Source organism: Apteryx mantelli, chromosome 8 (assembly GCF_036417845.1).
Source record: "Apteryx mantelli isolate bAptMan1 chromosome 8, bAptMan1.hap1, whole genome shotgun sequence".
Classification (NCBI taxonomy): domain Eukaryota; kingdom Metazoa; phylum Chordata; class Aves; order Apterygiformes; family Apterygidae; genus Apteryx; species Apteryx mantelli.
Window position 1 is genome coordinate 28,256,992 of NC_089985.1, and position 18,007 is coordinate 28,274,998.

The following is an 18,007-nucleotide window of genomic DNA, read 5'->3' on the forward strand; positions in this document are numbered from 1 at the left end:
TTTCAAGTATTTCAAGAATTACTCATAAATCCCAGAAATTTCTTCCAAAAATTTCATGGTTCTTTTTTCAAAAAGAAATTTTAAAATACAAATTCTGAATGAAAATTCAAAATCTGGAAAAATTTGCCTAGGTCTGTGCGGAATCCAGAAATACACATAATACCTGAAAGGTTTTGTCTGTATTCCTCTCTGCTTACAGTTCCACTCCGCCATGTGTCTGCCGTTGTGTAGTCCTTGACACTAGCTCTTTACCCGACTCTGAGTATATGCATTGCATGTAGTCACCCATATTGTAAGAATATCACATTTCAAGTCAGAACACATAGTTCTTTCTGTTTTCATTTTCTCAGTATCACCTCAGATGTTTTCATTTTTTGCTTTAAAAAGCTCTAGTCTTTCATTTCAGCTGGAGTAAACGTCCCTCAAACACAACAGCCATCTGGGCTTTTTCATGGCAAGGATTCTGATTCTGCAAAGCTACAGTGATCTTGTAGAAAGGCATGGCCAGCTTCTTCAGTGTTGTGATGTAGCAAGATAGCAAGAGAAGTGCTGAATGTTGCTGTTTCCCATAAGACCATCAATAAGACAGCAGATGTCACAGCCGACATCTTGGATTTCCTACAACTGCATTTTGAAGCATTTAAAGTTTCATTTTTTCTTTAAAATGCTTCTTTGAGCATTACCTATGCCCAGAGGAACAGTTTAAAAATGAAAAACAGGCTTTTAGAGCTTCAGTTGCAGCCACAGGGGACTCTATATCCTTCCACAGTTGCTTTGCTCTAGTATTATGTTTTTATTGGCTCAAAATATGAAGACCTGATAATGCAAGCCCTTTTCGAATGCCTACGATTAACAATGGGAGTTCCACCTTGGAGGACTTGCAATATTATTTACTTGCCATCACATTACATCTGTTATATGCACTTTCTCTTTTCCTATATAAAAAATTCCTAATGAAAACTATTAATACTATGTTCATTGGATTTAGACAAGAAGAAATATTCAAATGAAGTTTTTAACCATTCACGCATAATCGGGGATGCATTTTAGTATTATCAGCCATCCTTTTCTTAGCTGAATCTTAACCCCTTTTCATTACATCTTCTTTTAAGCTCTACAAGAGATGAAAGAGACCCCATCAACTATTTCCAGATCAGTCCCCTGTAAAATAATTCAAGTTACATAGACACTATCACTGCATGTGAAATCTGTTAGAAAGAAACATCTTAATATGAAATCCAGTCTATTAAATAATTTTTCTGTATGAGTCAAACCTACTGCAGCAAGTTATTACAATAGCACTATTTGTGTTAGTAGAGTGCTGCATTATACTCTATCATAACAGGTTAATGGCTTAACACTTAAAATACATTACTATATATGGGGACTATCTGTACAAAACCATATCAGACTGTGAAAGGTGAAAGGTATATATGTGATGAATTCAGACTCCATATTACAGACAGATAATGGTCAGTAAAAAGACAGTACAGCAGTAAGAATTCTAGCATATCAATCTATACATTGATTTCTGTTTTTTTCTGGGAAATTTCATAAACTTATTTCAAGAGCTGGGGAACGTCTGCTCAGCATCCAAAATGTTCCTGGCCTTCAGTCCAAATACCAAATGTTCAACAGCTCAGAAGAATTTGGTCCAGAATTACATTTAGATTTTCTTAATAAGTCTATCAGTCTGAGTTCTTCAACAGAACGCTCATTGCTTCTGTTACATTTTTCTGGGCTGGATTTTTCATTCATCAGCCAAAGTATTTTCTGCTTTTCAAGGTCTAAAGGGTGAAAAAAAAAAGCTAATTTAGGATACCCCTAAAGCTTTAATATTTGTTGGTAGAAGTACAGACTTGTCATTGTGGATGCATTATAACCTTGCTGGTAATTACAGCTGACTATGCCAGTGGCTCAGAGTTAGGGAGAATATCTGTACTGTTAGCTTCTAGAAAGTCTCTGACCTCAGATCTACCCGTTTGATAAATTATTTTCCTTTATATTAAAAGATAGAGGAGACAGCTCCAATTCAGACACGCTCAAAAGCTTTCTTTGCCTTTATCTTTGTCCTGAGATAATCCATAGGGGAGCACTTTGAAAAGGTATGAGCTCAATTGGAACATGTATATCATACACATTATGATGTTAAAGAAGGACTTAGGGTTCACAGATTCATTTTCTATAAAGCCAGAAGAGACCACTATGATCATCTAATCTGACCTCTTGTTTAAAGCAAACCATAGGATTTCCCTGAATTAATTCCCATTTGAACAAGGGGATACCTTTATAAAAAAATCTAATCTTGATTAAATATTTCCATTAACTGGGTTCTCCACCACCAGCTCTTGTTCTAGTAGTTAATTATCTGTGCTGTTAAAAACGTGCATCTTGTTTCCAATCTGAATTTCTAGCTCCAACCACCAGAAGCTGGATCTTGCCATACATTTCTCAGATAAAGTGTCTTCAGTTACAAATATTTTATTTCTTGTGTAGGTACTTATACATTGTGGTAATTCTGAGATACAGAACGTAATGCAGGCAGACTGAGCTCCTCGAAAAACTGTAACATCTATTTCCCAATCTTTTAATGACTTCATGGCATAATTTAAGTTGGAAAGATCCTCTGTTGTCATTTGGCCTAATCTCCCAGCTCAAAGTAGAGGCAATTCATATCAGGTTTCTCCAGCTAAGTTTTGAATATCTCCAGGGATGGAGACTCCACAACCTCTCTGGGCCCCTATTCCAGGTGTTGACTACCTCCATTCTGATTTTTTTTTCCTAATATCTAATAAAAATTTCCTATGTTGCAATTTGTGTCCATTGTTCTCATCCTATTTTTGTATCACCTCTGAGAAGAATCTGGCTCCATCTTCTCTATGGTCTTCTGTTATGTAGCTGAAGACAGTAATAAGATCCTTCTGGGATCTTTTGGGATCAACCTTCTGGACTGAACCATGGGCTGAACCTCCCCTCCATATATCATTTTCTCCAGTGCCCTTTGTGGCACTTTTAGGGAACCCCAAACTGGACATATACTCCAGATGCAGTCTCACCAGTGCTGAGTAGAAGGGAATGGCCACTTCCCTTGACACTTTGGCAATGCTTTTGTTAACACATGACACTATGGGGTTGGACTTCTTTGCTGCAAGGGCACACTACATGTGCAGCTTGTTGTCTACAGGGATCTCCATGTCCTTTCCTCCAAAGCTGCTTTCTATCCAGTTGGCACCCAGCCTGTACTGTTGAATTTTTTTTTCTGTTCCAGGTGCAGAACTTTCCATTTCCCTTCACGAGGTTCATGTCAGACTATTTCTTCAGCCTGTCAAGGTCCCTCTCGACAGTAGCCCTACTCTCCAGTGTATTCTCAGCTGCTTGCAGTTCAATACTGCCTGTGAGCTTGCTGAGGGTGCATTCTGTCTCATCATGGATAAAGACATTAAACAGTATCTATCACATCTATTTATCACAGTAAAACAGAGTTTATATGTGTTTCTCTGCCTCATTTCCAGTCTGTATCATCTTTCCTTAACTGAGGACGCTGCCATTAGAAAAAGTGTTTCTGAAGGGGTGAGGCTAGTGCAAACTTCCTACCCTCACCCAAGGTTCTCCTTTCCGTATGTACTGTGTCAGCCTTTCATAATGTGAGATAAAGTACAGCTGCTTATCTGTCATAATGCCCATCCTTTCTAGAGGCACTACTTCTAGGATAGTTGCCTTTACTGTAAGATATGCATTCTTTCTTAATATGTGGCATTATTAAAATTAATTTTATTTATTTGTACCCAATTTCCAAAGCAAACAGGATCACACAGCATCAGTGACCTCTCTTTTTCATTATTTAAAACTTCTCTCAGACTTTGGATCATTTGTAGAAGCTATCTGTAATTATTGTATATTTTTTTCTAGCTCACTGAACAAATGTTTTAATAACACAGTGCTTAGTGCTGGATCTCACTGAAAGTATATGATGTTGCTTGCAATTTTACAGCCACATTTAAATCTGTTCATTCTGTATCTCTTAATCAAAATGACAGATAGTACCAAGGCTTATAAATGACCACATGTATTACATCAGCAGTACTTCTTTACATCAAACATTTCTCATTTCATCAGAGTCAGTCTTCTGCCTTCCTTCACTCATGAGAGTGCTTTTTAGAAGATACTTTCCAGCTATATTCTTCAACACTTTTTCAAGACAGGTAAAGTTAGTTATCAGTTTAGGGGGAAAAAAAGTCCAGTCTAAGCTACATCCAGTAGCTTTCCCAACAAGGAGAAATGTAGATTTTTCCTTACTGATGTTTGTTTTGCAGTTGCTGCAGTTGCTGTGGCTTTCTCAAACAACGATATAATTTGTTCACTGTTGCATGTTTAATTCTATATAGAACACTGAGAATGACTACAAATGAGAGTATTCATGTAATATTTTGGTGACTAAAAAATATCCCTTGTTTTTGATGTGCATAATCATATAAAATTATTTTGTATGTGTGTGGTCCTAAAATACTTTTAATTGGAAAATGATTCTTCAGATTCAGAGAGTATTGCCACATTTCACTTTCATAATTAACTTGAATACTGGAGTCCATATGGCAGATGAACAATATTTAATAAAAATAGCCGACTGGCTTGCCAGGGAAAAAAGTGATGTTTTTGCGGAAAGAATTGTGCATTACATAATTCATGATTTTTATAGAAGACATAGAGCTATGCCTAGAAACTGTTTTGTGTTCAGATTCTAACCAAGGTATACTACAGTTCCAGTAATGAATAATGCAGATAACATGGTGCCCTCAGTGAACTATAGAGCAGAAAAGATGCTGACTATCAGAAACAGCTCATTAGGAAAAAAAAGATAAATGTGAGCAAAGAACATTACCTCGATGGAGAAACAGAAAGGACAGATTCTACTTCACAACTAATTTGTAAAAACAAGCTTGCAAATTTTCTAGTTCCTAAAGCCTGTAGGCAAACTCACAACTAATTAAACAAAAATTATCTCTGTTCCATACTTTTCAGATGAACTGGTAAGATATTTCTTCATGAAAGTTTAGGTAGTGCAAATGTAGGCCATCAGCAGTATAGTACTTCTAAAAATGAAACCATGTCTGTGAAAGACACAATGAGTCTGACTCATTATAGCTGTTTGCAACTCTAGGATGTAGTTAAGATGGTGTCAGCACTTTTATTATATAACCTCCTATTTTGAGTTGTTTATAACTTAGTTATAAAAATTTACTTCAGGCTATATCTGAGTGCACAAGGTTTCAGGTATTGTTTTTTAAAACCAGTTTGACTATTTTAAACTTTGTCTAATGTATTTACCATTGAACAAATCGTTTTTTTGTGCAAGGTGCTGAATTTACACAGTCTTCTTTTGGTATTCAGAGTACTTAAAGTATTACTGGTAAACTCATCCTATACCATCAAATTTTTTCAGCTGGTACTCTTCCAAATTTGTGAGAATCAATCATCAAATCTATTTAAGATCTGTCAAGGAGAACTGTGATGGCAGACATTTCTGTTAATACACAACAGAAAGGTTGTGTATTAAAGTCATGCATTATTAAGGTCCTTGTTTTAAAGGACCTCAGTCTAAAACTGAAAGTATACATAGAGCTACAACTTAGATCAAGTACATAGCAGCCTAAATAGATGCATCCCAAGGTATCTAGGTCTGAACTTAGAGCATGTCAGCTTCATTACAGCAACTACCTGTGTTCTCACTCTTGCCTTACAGGAAAGATAAGGTAATATGTGGGATACTCTGCAATATATGTAATATGTGTAATACTCTGCAAAGAGTGATGGAGAAGCTACTTTATCCTTTTCACAAATTGCTGTTGATTATCTGATTCACCAAGTAATCTCACACCCTCATTTATCTTGTGGCAACCCATTTTGTGTCTGTTTCCTAATTTCTCTAACTGGTACTTCACAGACTTCATTCTTCTGTATATCTATGAGTTAGTTATAAAATACCTCACCAAGGCATCATGTGAGTAAACTCCCAAAAGACAGTGAAAATGTCCATGCTCATTTAGAAAACGTAGAGCATCTACCCTAGCATTATGATGATGGGGAACAATTTCACGTCAAGTACCAACAATGTTTATATTGGATGCATGTGTTGGGGACATAACTTAGGTGGGTTTGTAGAGAAGAGCTTGAACGACCACCTGTGCTCTTTTTCCTCAGCACAGTGCAGCAGGCTGTGAGCAGCCTGCTAGGGCTGATGTGTGGGACTGAGAAGCCAGAGGCACGCTGAACCGCTGCCAAGAGAGCAGCAACATGCTGCTGACAATACAGTCACATGCCAACTCTGGCACATTCATAAAGCACTGTCTTAGCTTCTGACACAGTGTCAGTCTACATTCTGAACAGCAGTCACATACAAGTAACTTCTGGGGACCATTTGGAGTACTTGCAATGGTTTAGAAGTGGTCCCCCAGAAATGACACTGTAAACACTAAAGGCTTCCTTGCCAATCCAACCAAAAACAACTCTGTGTGTGTGTGTGTGTGTGTGTGTGTGTGTGTGTGCACACGCGCACACGTGCACGTGCGCACATGTGTGTATCATATGAAACTGATGAAGGACAGATTTTCATCTTGTACCCTGCTTTCCACTCAACTTTGTAAAAATTGATTTAAAGGTTGATTCCTCAGCTGTTCAGAGCAGAAATGATAGCCATTATGTATGTAGTAATAGGTCACATATACAGCCTTCAGCACTGCAATCTGTTTTGCTGAGTGAATGAATGATGAGTAAGGTATCACATCCTTTTCAGAAATATATTTAGATCTTTAACTCCTGTCTGACATGGCATTAGTTACTGTGTGACTTTGATAATGCTGAGCCTATACAAACCACTAGTTTGTTACACTAGTGAAAGTTAGTCTAAAATTTACATTTAATTCCCAATTAATATAAAATACTAACATAGAAATTTCTAAACCAGCTGATATTTCCCCATCTACATAGTACTATGACTAACAGTTGAGTGCAAATATTACCTGATTTGTACACATAATAAGTCAAAGACAAAGGGAATGCAATGGCATACTGTATTTGCTGTTTTATGGCAAGTTCATTAATATTTACTGAAAAATACATTAATTTATACATCCTCAGGTAACCCATTTTGTTCTTTTTTTCTTTTTATTTAAGACTGCAAAGAAGAAAAAAAAAACAGATCCTCCCCCCCCCCCCCCCCCCCCCGGAAAATTATTCTCAGGATCCACTATTGAATATGACTCATTTCCCCTCTGTAACTGGCTTCTTTAAGTGAATAGGTTGGTCATCCACCTGGAAGAGTAATGCTTCCCAGGTATGTTACTTTCAGTTGCTCCCTATCTTTACAGAGTAATTTCATATGCTCTTCTTGTGCTTATACACCACTATCTTTTCTGCTTTAGGTTTTTAATTGATTTACTTTCCTTCCCTTTCTAGACAAGTATGATGTTTTTCTTCCCTTCCCTTGCATTCCATTTCTATGAGTTTACTCTGTTCTTAACAGTTTATTCTTGCCAAGTTTCACATAAACTTCTCCTGTTTCCTAGATTCTGATCCAGAAGTCTATAATATTAGAAGGGGTTAATGTACTGTAGTGAAGAAGATTATTATGCGTGTCATCTGTTTCTTGAAATAGAATTGCTCTTCTTGAAGCTAGGGCAATGAGGTATCAGATGAAGGAACAGTTTGTTATATAGAAAAAGTCACACACATCTGCTGTTAGCTAACCAATTGGCAAACGATTTGAGTATCCAGAAAGCTTGCTAGTGTTTTCTCTGGCTCTTCCTGTTTGTGAATCTGCTGTCAGATGAGAGCAGAGAAGGAAGCAGAGGAATTCCCTTTGCTTAGTATAAGGAAGGAAAGGTTGTTTGTTGGTGTGTTTAAGCCAAAAGGACAATCTTCATTTATCCTTTCAAAACAGTATCACCTAAACAATAATCCTCAACCTCCTCTCTAGAAAAGCAACCTCCCATCAAATATCTCATTTTCAGAAAAATAAATGTTTTGAAGGACTCCTTTATTGGGTTAGAATCTTAATACATAGGCTGTTCCTGTATTTATTTACACCCTGATGACCATCCTGAGGATCATCACACCCAAGATAGCATATTATCTCATTTTAATTTCTGCAAAATTTTAACATTTATTTCGTTACTTTTCTTTTATTTGTAATTAAAGCTTAGATCTTAAGAGTTCACTCTACCTATTTGCAAAGAAATTCAATCGCATCATGGAACTGCCTGCTAACAGGCTAAAAATGGAATTCTCATGAGCCAGAACCAGCCCTTGTTACAATGGTTTAATCTTACTGTAATAACAGGGAATTCATACAAATAGATGACTAGGAATTCTAAGAGTGATTTTGCAAACCAAGACACACAATTCAACTTTAATCCCATGACTCTGATGGTTCTATCCTGGCTGTATCTTGGCTGTGCTACACCTTTGAATTTTCTAGCTTTTGTTACTTCGTCACCTTGTATCACAACCTGATGGAGAAGGTTTTTCCATTTTGTTATTATTGTTGTTCTTAATAAGTAATTGATCCATTTCCATGTAATTTACTCAGGAAAACTTGAAGTGTGTTTCTTCCTGCATTATAAATGTTTCTGATTTGCAATTCATTAAACCTTTCCCTTAGCAGATATGTCCCTAAAGGGTGGGCAAATTCCAGAGAAAAGCTGAGCAAAAAGCATCAAATACAGTATGTTTAAACACCTTGTAAAAGGGGTTGAAAAAGGATTAGCTGAAGTTATACATCCATACATTACGTGGCATTTAAAAGGTTATTAAACTTCTTGAAATATTCAAATATTACAACACTGTTAGGGGACCTTTATGCAGACAAAATGAAACCTGAAGTCTCTAGATTTCTCATATTCTGGATTCTCTCTTATACCCCAAATCTGTATGCTTTTTAAGCTTTGAATGTAAATGAAGAGATATTCTTAGGTAATTCTAAATGGTTCCTAAATAGGTACCTCAATTATGTTATTTTCCTGTTCCACTCACTGACTTTCCAAAATGGTCTGTACGGTATCAAAAGTGCTCCCTAATTCACCTATACTTAACTATATAAAGACAAAAATGGACAGAAAGTCTATTAGTTCACGCAGACGTTAGAAGAGTTAGAAGTGCTAGTAATTGCAAATAAGATAATGTAGACAAATTTTTATGTAAGAAGAATATCTACAGGCAGTGGTGTAACTACTCCTTGATATATGGCTAAAACAAGGGAGGTGAAACAGGTGAGATCTCTTTTTCCATTAGGAGGAACTGACTAACTGCAGATCGCTGTGAGAAGAAACAACTGCCCATTTTGATCTGGTTCTTGCATCGCTTTCTGCCAGGAAGAAATTATTATAAAATAAAGGTGGTTTTGTTCTGTTTTTCTCCTTATGGATTTGAACTGATATCCTCAAGCAAGAAAATGCAGTTTTGTTAAGAGAAGTTACTGTGGAAGACCCTTTGTTCAAAAGGAGTTTTGAAGGTTGCCAGTGTAGTTAGCCAGGTCAAGTCAGAGACTCACTGGGAAGTAAATCTCTTTCTGATTCATCTCCCTGTTCAAATATGTCTTTGAAGCCAAAAGACTTCACAGATAATTTCCTGAATGGAATAATCACTATTTTCACCAAAGCAAATAATTTAAAGCAATCCTGAAAGCAATGGAAACTGGCCAGTTCATCACTGGCCCACAACATTTTTCATGGGAGAGAACTTGTTGCCCATTTAAAAGGTAAAGATTATTCAATGATTCACAACATAATTAACAAATTGTTTCTTACAAACTCTATTACTCAAACAAATGCCATGCAAGAGGCTGAAATTCTAGTGGACAAACTTCAGGCCCTCCTGATAACTGATCAAGAACCTAGCCTTGAGTTATAGTCCGTTCCTTGTGGAAAAGTGTTAAATGTTAGATTCAGTTAGATTACGACTGATACATTTCTAACAACTTCGCCAATGACTGTGAGAGTCATGGAACTTATCTACTTACCTCAAAACAGTTCAAGTGGACTGATGTCAAAACATTTTGAACATTTGATGTTATTAATATGGTCAACTCCAAAAGCACTGGAGAAGAAAAAAAAAATTTCTGCTATATTTTAATCTCCTCTCTTTATGTTTCTTAGCATCTTCTTTTTTCCCTCTCTGCAGCAGGAGTACTGAATGTTGAGGACTGAATGAATGAGACAAGAATGTCATTTACAGATAATTAAAGTGGGTTTCAATCACCTGACCAATATTATTGGAGGTAGTTTTAAGACTTAGTACTCATTTGGAGAAGAGTTTCTTTTCAGTATCTAAAGCCATATGGAGGTACTGTATATATTAATTTGCATATCTTTCTCATAAACAGACCTCTCTTAGAGTCTGTATCTCATCACAGTCATTGCAAATGTTAATCCTAAATTAAGTTTGTTGAATGATTGCATTCTATAGGGGCTGCGCATAGTGTTGAAATCTTACACCTTTCTCAGTTTCCCTACTGCCACACAATCAAACCCTTTATAGAACATGCAATGTGTGAAAATGTTTAAATGTAGTATTCTGAAGTTTTTTTCAAAAACTTTTTTTGACCGTACAGTGCCATCTTTAAAGAAACATTGTTCCTATAGAACTGCACATTTAAAATAGGTTATATCCATTACAATAATTCATTGTTTCCACAGCTATATTTGTTTCACTTATCCTGAAGTTTAATGAATCAAGGTAGAGCTGATTTCTCAGGCAAAGTACCATTTATAAGTATTACTAAAACTTCAGCAACAAAGCTTTTTCAGGAAATGACAAATAGAATTTTTATTATGCTGATGGTCAAAAAAATAGCATGGAATAAAAGAAGTATTAAAACCTTTTCCTCATCCTTAGATAGCTATGTAAGTCACTCATAACATATTTTTTATCCTTAGCTGGCCCAGAGTAAGATAATATAATTGGTTTGTCTGACTGTGTATCTGTATCAAAAGCATCAAAACAATATATGCAATTGAATCTGAGGGGAAAAAAACACATTGCAAAATGACAGACAATAATATGCCCAACAGGTAAACTTCTTATATGACAGGGTTAGAGCTCAAGGTTACAGCCAACAATGTATTGCAGAAGTCTGCAATTGTCTGGAATATTTTCTGATTATGTTCTTATTTCTAAAATAGTATTTTGAGGTACTGTAGCTCATCTTAGGCTCTACTAGGCATTAACAGAAACATGTCCTTTAGTATAAGTAATCTGTTCCACATAGGGAGAATATATTGTTCAAAATAAGAAGACATGTTTCATATTATAATTGGTCAAAAATTCCCAAGAAATAGTTGTTCATTCTGAAAGTTACTACAGTGAGTAAATTGCCTCTCTACTTCAAAAATCCAGAAAGTCTTGCCTTTTTGATTCAAGGTTTTCCTCAAAAAGTAAATTGAGAGAGTATGAGAGAAGAAAATTCTGTTGCTATCTTTTATGTAGTAAAAAAAACATGAAAGGAAATGACATCAAAGATCTAATACTGTGGGTTTTGTTTTGGTTCATTTTGGCAGTCAACCTATTAATGGGTATTCTTTTAGACTCATAAAGATTTTTTTCTTTTTCTGGAGCTGAATAAAAGTAAATCCCCTCTGAACTAAATCCTAGCAAATCTAATCAAAGGCAACCACTTCACTAAGAGGAAGCGGGAGGTGGGGGGAACTAAATTACAACTTTCTAAGAGATCCTAAAAAGCAAAAAGGAAAAAAGTCATACTTAATATAATAAATCATAACATGATAGAGAGTTTATTTGGAGGGAGTTTAAGGAGTGCTGATTAAGGACGTGTTGGCATTAAGGTTGTAATCAGGCAGCCATTTCAAGCCTTACTTTCACAAACTGCTAACATGCAGGAGTAACATTTATTTTGTGAACAGTTCTGTGACTGATGTCAGAGAAAAGATGAGAAAGGGAATTTTTTTCCTCTCTCATTTCAGTAGAACAAACACATGTAGAATAAATGCTTCATGAGTTATAAGACGAGATGTGTTTTATAATTTTTCTTCCTGCCTCTCCAGGATGAAAGCCACCTTTTCCAAATATGCAAATTAACATCTGCATAATCAGAACCTGGAAAAGGCAAAATGGACTCTTTACATCCTTACATTCATGTCTACTATGTGTGTGCATATGCATGTGAATATTCTCTCACATTATGTAAACTGAAAATAATTCCATTGAATTCAGTGGACCCGGACACTGTAAAAGTGGTTTCTCAGAGAAAAGAATGAGAAGAAATGGATACTTGGTACTGCTGCACATCTAGCTTTTAAACAGCTGAAAAAAAATCTGATTTTTTGCTACTCTGCAAAGCCTAAATAATATATATTAACAAGCTGCAGAAAAAAAAATATAGAATGACACTGCTTAATACACCCGTCGAAGAACATCATGATGGAACACGGTCTTATTGTTCCCCTTGTGTATATATGTGAGAATCCAAGTTCAATAGTTCGTAGTTCATTGTTTGAATTATGTATTTGCCACACATGTCACTGGAGCGCATTCTGTTCTCTGTCTTTTATTGGAGCTGCTGAGAACATGCTTGTAATAGTACCACTGCTGTTATCTTGATGGTCTAAGGATGTGTGAGACAAAGTTCACAGGGAAAGGTAGTATCTTTTATTAGATCAACTGATATAGCTAAAAAAAGGCATCAAGCTTTTAGGCACACAAGTCTTATGTTCATATAAAACTTACTAAATGACCAAACATGATGATATAATATTGGCTATTTAAGCATTGGTATATACTAAAATGTTTTGCACTGAATTAAATATTGATTTGAAAGGGCTCTGACTCACTTAACCTTCAGCCAAGCTGAATGATTTGAGAAGGCAACCATTTACTATATCTTGTCTTTAAGTAAGTTTTCTTAGCAACATAATGATTGTGGCATAAAAACACAACAGAAATGATCCATATACTAATCCTGATTTAATTTTGCTCTGAATAAACATTCAGAAGAGCTGTAGGAGGGCAAGATGAAAGCTCTAACTGAGGTAAATGTGTCCAAAGAGGAGCAACCAGATGTAGGAAAGAGCCTGAGAGAGCATCCAAAGGTTCCACAGGCAGTACATGATCCATATGGTTTTTCTGTAGCTCTGCCCTGGCATCTCTTATGGAAGAGGAGATGCAGATGGAAAAATAGGAACAAGAAAATCCAGTTGCCAGGCTAATCTTATTCTAGCTCAGTTTACTGTGACATTTTTTCTTAATAAACTACGACATCAAAAACACTAAAGCTTCAATAGCATATGGCCATTCCAAACTACAGAAACAAAACTGAAAATGGTCATCATCTAGAATGATCTGGAAAGAGAAAATGTGACCTAAGGAGAAATAAGATATTCCTCAACTAAATAACTGAAAGCCTATGGAACATAAGAAGCATGCCTAGCAGATATTAAAGTTTTGATTAAAAAAAACCCAGATTTTTGGCAATCTCTGTTGGTGGACAACAATAAAGATATATAATTCTTATGGATACAGAAAGAGTGAAACATGGTACCAGAGGAAAATATTTGCAGCTGTAGAGAAATCTAACATGGCTCCCAATTGTAGAGGCTTGCTCATTCACACAGTTTGAAGTAAAGCTTGAAATAAAAAAAACAGGGCACCATGCCAATAATAAGGACAAAGGGTTCTTCCACTGAAAATTCAGGACTATTTGAAATTTCTAATAACCAATCAGAATTGTTGTTTTGGGAAACTGGACAGTCAGGGTAATATAAGGGTGAAAGAAATTACTGTGACTGAACAGGAAGCAAAGGGAAAATTCAGACATGAACTTTGTAAACGCCATCTCAAGGCCTCTCACAGAAATAGAAGTCAAGTGCTGTGAAATAGCTGAATGGCAAAAGTACTATATATTAGTGTAGCAAAAGCATTAGTAAAAGTCAGGAAAAGAAAAAAATTAGAAAACTACTCTAAAGATGCACTACTATATTTCCTAAGAATAATGTGGAGTCTGAGGGATATGGGTCAGGTGTATCAGATGGTGTTTAAATATACAAATGTAAAATGGGACAGTCTCATTAGCACACAAAAAAATGTATCTCATGCTGAAGAATGGCCCAGCTGAGCAACACGTAGTACCCTGGTCATCTCCAGCTGTGATTGTGATAGAGACTAATGGGGAATTGAGAATATAGTTTACTAAAGGAAATAACTCACAGAAAATTCAAAGTGGCTACCCACTCATCCACATAGCAAACATTTTGAAAGAATGGAAAAGTGAGAGTAGTTTCTTACTGTTCTTTTTTTTCATTTAGTATATGGGTAGCAGCAGAATGAAGAGGCACAAGATGATCAAGAAAAACTCTCTCTCTTCTTCCTGAGAATTGTTTTGAATTCATAGATGACCATAAATAGACAGTAATAAAACTAACCCAAATTTTCAAAACAAAAACTATCTTCATATACTTACATCTTTTCATTTGTTTCTTTAAAACATGAGAGAAACAGAGGTTTTTAGGCCGGAGCAATATTACTAGAGCTAAGTAGCTTCTGGCTGAAGCTGCCTGATATCTGGCCAGTTCAAAATGGAGGCAAGTTTAGGTTTATCTGTGTCTTCTCATGTGGCTGGGGGATAGATTATATTTTGGATAGCACCAGAATACATTCTGTAAATGTACAAATTGAAATGTCTTTTTAAAAATGTTTAGTTAAAAACAGCGAGTACAGTTATAGGTAGGAATCTCAAAATGTTAGTCTACAAATTCAAGATCAGAGATGTTAGAAAAAATGCTCTTATCTCCTCATATGGGTAACTCACCCATGTGTATTTGAAATTTGATGTAAAATGCCTCTTTAAAAATAATTCCCTGGAACTGGAATTACTGCAAAGCACGGAAAACGCTTTCTGCCCTGAGATATATTCTAACTTGCCTCAGACCACCCAGACAATTGATACAGATGTGATCAGAACAGAGCACATGTTTATGTTATCAGTCATTCCCTAAATCAAGGCCACTTCTTAGCACATTACTTAACACATAATTCTACCATGATTGCATGTTTCCACATCCTTTAAGCCAGACTGCAGTAATGTTTACCTGACATGCTCTAAGTACTCTTTAACATCTTTATATACAGACCATTTATGAAAAAGTAGTTTGGTCTCTTCAGGGGAAATTCATGCCTATGTGGAAATCTACTCGAGAATTTATAAGGTATGCTGCCTTTTATTAGCCTACTTCACAAAAGTGAAAGTAGTCCTCAATTCTTAAAAGTGAGACCGCGGTTTGTGCCACTGCTGCATGCCTCGGAGAAAAGTATTGTTGAATGCATAGTTATTTTACCTACAAACACTCAGGTTAGAACTTAACTACACAGAATTTGTATTGAAAGGATGATTGAATTATAAGGACTAACATGGTAATGAAAAAGTGTGTGTGTCAAAATTGGATTACATGTTCACTGCCTTTCACTTGGAAGATGTGGAAACATACTGGTAGTTCTGAGAGTATGAAGGCTACAGGAGAGCTGACCAGAGTAATATAATTCTCTGCCTTCCAAATTTATCATACAGAGGAGAGAATAGAGGATTTCTAGGCTTGAGGCCAGTGCCCTAGGAACTTCAAAGTTGCTTTCTGTTGCTGTATTTTGCAGGCAAATAATGTGTTAGCATTAACAGCAACGAGGTGATTGGAGCTCTATTACCTATGACCTTTCCAAATTAAAAAAATATGAGTCCATACCTAAATAATTTTTGAAGTTGGCTAAACAATAATGATACTTTTGATTTAGCATTTGTATTTTTGACTTTTATTCCCCAGAATTACAAAGGTTAGATTTTTTTTCTTAATATAATAGAGGACACTACAATCAAAGTGCTGATAATTGTATATAATTACATGCTGGAGCCAAACTGTGAAGAAAAGGTTAAGCACTTCAAGAGGAGAAGAAGGAATGTGAGCTTGGCAATTTCTCTACAAGCACCCTGGAGAAGGGTCATCCCAGTCTTTGTCCTGATGCAGGGCCAGAAAATGACGTTTTTGTGCATCCCTAAAACAGAAGTGAACATCCATCGGAAAGACTGGACATAAAGAATCAAAATCTCAACCTTATTCTTTCTTTCCACTGGTCTGTAATGTCAGGTACATTAAAGGGAACAGGAATGCTGCCCACAAAGCCCCCAGTATGAGGCGCAAATTTTGTGCTACTGTTTAACCCTCAGTATTTAATATGTGGACATGTGTTCTCCACTGCTAAATTACAGTATCTCCACACGTTTTCATGTTTGATGCCTCAGAATACAGTATCTTTTAAAGGACTTCCCGAGCATGGCTAATTCTTTGCTGAGTCAGCTAGACTGGTGGAGACTCAATTTCTACAGCTGTCTCAGCCTTTCATTCTGGAGGAGCCTCAAAATACTTAGCAGTGAATCAAGCTCTGTGGTAACTTATTGGTAGTTTTTTTCTGAAATGATAGCGTCGCTACAGCAGTAATTCCCATTTCCATAACAAAATGGTGTTTTACTTATCCAGCTATTTGAAAGATGGTATTAGAGTGGATTCATTTTGTCAATTTTTCATCCATAAGATCTTCTCTTTTTAAAAACCTAGCACATTTTAAAGGACAATTACAATGTTAAAATGTTCCACTTTTGTTTCTCAGCAATGGCAAAACAAAAAATAATCCTTTCCATTTATTGGGAATCAGTCTGTAATCCTATTGGGTTTTTACTTTTTCCTGCTTTCAGACCTAAACACAAGCTAAAAATTAAGTGTCAGATTGAAAGTGTATATCCTTATGATTTTTTAAAATATTGATTTACTGTATAATGAGCAGTTCAGATTTGTGCTTTCAGAAAGCATGCTTTCCAGTAGAAGAACCAATTTCTGAGTTGTTCATGCTGTACAGCTCTCATTCACAGAATGCTTTAATGATGCTCATTGCATAAATAAGTAAACATAATATCTATACCATTGACCTTCAGAAAGGATTGCAGAAGCAAACCCAGTACTCCTCTCTGAGATGTATGGGTAGATTCCATTCACCTAAATTCCCATAAGTATCTTTTAGGTCTTTTTTTAGTAATTATCTAAACAGAACAATAAACCCCGAAAACCTTGGACTTCTGAAGATATTTGAGATATGAACTTTGTAACTAGGATGTTTCTTCATAAATCTCTTGGAAGAAGTGGAGGAATTTCACGCTCTAAAGTATAACAGAAATCTTGTGTTTTCTTTTGAATTAGCATATGTAGTAAAAACACAAAAAACTCATGATAGATTTTTATGGACTCCCTGCAGGAGATGAGTCTCAGTTGTGTTTTGGGAGAAAAAGAAGAAAGTGGTAAAATTGACTTGGCACAAGAACAGTCCAGTACCAGCCTGAACAGGCCAAATGTGGAAGTAGTGCACCAGGAATGGGTTGCCTTTTTATTCATTGTCATTATTAATTATTTGGGGCCAGATTTTAAACAGGTGAATTTGATCATTTCATTTGATCATATGATCACTTTCCTAGCTCTACAAATCTATCCTCTCCTTTTTCATATTTGCTTTTATTTATGCCTTAGAAATAGTAATTAGCTAGCAAATTGTAACATTATTTCACAAATACTTAGCACATCTTTATGTAGGTATTGTAATCACATATTGTCTCCCCCAAAAACACAAAAGTAAACATAAACTCTTCATCTTTCAAGTTTCAAAATATTTCCATTTGGGTGCCCTTAATGTCCTTCACTATGAATACAGGACATGCAACATCACGCAGGATTTGGGCTAAGCATGTGAAGACTCAGATTAGTATCATAAAGGTTTTTCTGAACTGTAAGACAATTTTTAAAATTTTTTGGAACATATGCATTTGGGACCAAAATTTAAAAACCAAGCTTTCATTTCTGCTCTTGTAATTTCAACATTTTTATGGTAACTATCACCCCTAATTATCAGAAAGCTCTTCTCATTCATGCATTTAGATGTCATAGTGACTCTCCTGTGGCAGCAGCTTGAACAC